This window comes from Oncorhynchus kisutch, linkage group LG25, assembly GCF_002021735.2.
Source record: "Oncorhynchus kisutch isolate 150728-3 linkage group LG25, Okis_V2, whole genome shotgun sequence".
Classification (NCBI taxonomy): Eukaryota; Metazoa; Chordata; class Actinopteri; order Salmoniformes; family Salmonidae; genus Oncorhynchus; species Oncorhynchus kisutch.
Genome location: NC_034198.2, coordinates 35,721,817 through 35,724,316, shown reverse-complemented (window position 1 = coordinate 35,724,316; position 2,500 = coordinate 35,721,817). Strand labels below are relative to the sequence as shown.

At 45.3% G+C, this 2,500-nt stretch overlaps 1 protein-coding gene across 1 annotated transcript in view; it reads right to left on the bottom strand.

Annotated features, from left to right (window-relative positions):
* The window catches only part of LOC109885049 (ankyrin repeat and fibronectin type-III domain-containing protein 1-like), a 112,510-nt gene that overhangs the window by 49,102 nt on the left and 60,908 nt on the right, over window positions 1–2,500 (bottom strand).

Below are 2,500 nucleotides of genomic sequence, written 5' to 3'. Positions count from 1 at the left end.
GAAAGTGTATAGTATTATATAGAGCCATTATTGTATGGAACTCCCTTCCATCTCATATTGATCAAAGAAACAGCAAACCTGGTTTCAAAAAAATAGATAAAGCAACACCTCACGGCACAACGCCTCTCCCCTATTGGACCTAGATATGTTGTGTGATTGATATGTAGGCTATGTATGCCTTTAAAAATAAAACATGTAGATGTGTCCTTGTCTATTAATGTTCTGTATTATGTCATGTGTCATGTTTTCTGTGGACCCCAGGAAGAGTAGCTGCTGCTTTTACAACATCTAATGGGGATCCTAAATACCCCAAATACCTAAATCCCTTTCTCTCCTCATCTGACCATGGTCACAACACTCTCCGGTTTCTCTACATCTGTCAACAGCCAAAGCTCCCAAAATGTTTTCTGAAAATGTACATGAAAATACTTGAGGCTTTGGTACAGTGTCTGTAGCATGGTTATCTACTGTCAGATTCAAATACACACTGCTGCCCATTTAATGTCTGTCTCTCTGTCTCACACATTAACATGAGAGAGAGAGAGAGAGAGACAGAAGCAGAGAGAAAAAGAGAGAGACAGAGAGAGACAGAAGCAGAGAGAAAAAGAGAGACAGAGAGCTAGAGAGAGTGTGAGAGAGAGAGAGATGTAGAGAGAAAGAGAGAGAGAGAGAGAGAGAGAGAGAGAGAAAGATGGAGGGGGAGAGAAAGAGAGAGAGATGTAGAGAGAGAAAGATGGAGGGGGAGAGAGACAGAAAGAGAGAAAATACAGACAGAGACAATGAAAGTAATTTAACTTGCCATCCCAATAAAGTCTATTGAATTGAATTGAAGACAGAGAGCGAAAGATAAGAGAAATTGAAGGAGAAGAAAGTCTGTCCGACTGCAGTGTTTTTCTGGGTAAAAACACCTTCCAATGTTTCCCTTTGTTTCTGACTGAAAACTTTCCAATGTATCTAGGATCTAGGACTGTAGCACAGCTGACTAGCGCCCAGGAACTCTACTGGCTGCAGCCAAGGAGCATTACACACATACTTGAACCCATTCCTCCAAGTCCAGACCCATAGAAATCAGATCTGATATTACTCACACACACACACACACACACACACACACACACACACACACACACACAGACACACACACACACACACACACACACACACACACACACACACACACACACACACACACACACACACACACACACACACACACACACACACACACACACACACACACACACAGACACACACACACACACACACACAGACACACAGACACAGTCAATGTAACATTATATTGTCGGTAGATTAGTGTCCCAGTAGAGAATGTGCGTAATGCGGTGAACGTTAGCTGACAACATCAGAGGTGTAAACAGCAAACTGGCATTCCAGTTAAACATATTTTCTAGTGTTTTTGTATACTTTTTAGCCGGTACAGTGTTCCCTAAAAATACAATACAGACAGGCCAACCCTTCTACCACCTACAATACAGACAGGCCAACCCTTCTACCACCTACAATACAGACAGGCCAACCCTACTACCACCTACAATACAGACAGGCCAACCCTACTACCACCTACAATACAGACAGGCCAACCCTACTACCACCTACAATACAGACAGGCCAACCCTACTACCACCTACAATACAGACAGGCCAACCCTACTACCACCTACAATACAGACAGGCCAACCCTTCTACCACCTACAATACAGACAGGCAAACCCTTCTACCACCTACAATACAGACAGGCCAACCCTTCTACCACCTACAATACAGACAGGCCAACCCTACTACCACCTACAATACAGACAGGCCAACCCTACTACCACCTACAATACAGACAGGCCAGCCCTACTACCACCTACAATACAGACAGGCCAACCCTACTACCACCTACAATACAGACAGGCCAACCCTACTACCACCTACAATACAGACAGGCCAACCCTTCTACCACCTACAATACAGACAGGCCAACCCTTCTACCACCTACAATACAGACAGGCCAACCCTACTACCACCTACAATACAGACAGGCCAACCCTTCTACCACCTACAATACAGACATGCCAACCCTTCTACCACCTACAATACAGACAGGCCAACCCTTCTACCACCTACAATACAGACAGGCCAACCCTACTACCACCTACAATACAGACAGGCCAACCCTACTACCACCTACAATACAGACAGGCCAACCCTACTACCACCTACAATACAGACAGGCCAACCCTTCTACCACCTACAATACAGACAGGCCAACCCTACTACCACCTACAATACAGACAGGCCAACCCTTCTACCACCTACAACACAGACAGGCCAACCCTACTACCACCTACAATACAGACAGGCCAACCCTACTACCACCTACAATACAGACAGGCCAACCCTACTACCACCTACAATACAGACAGGCCAACCCTACTACCACCTACAATACAGACAGGCCAACCCTTCTACCACCTACAATACAGACAGGCCAACCC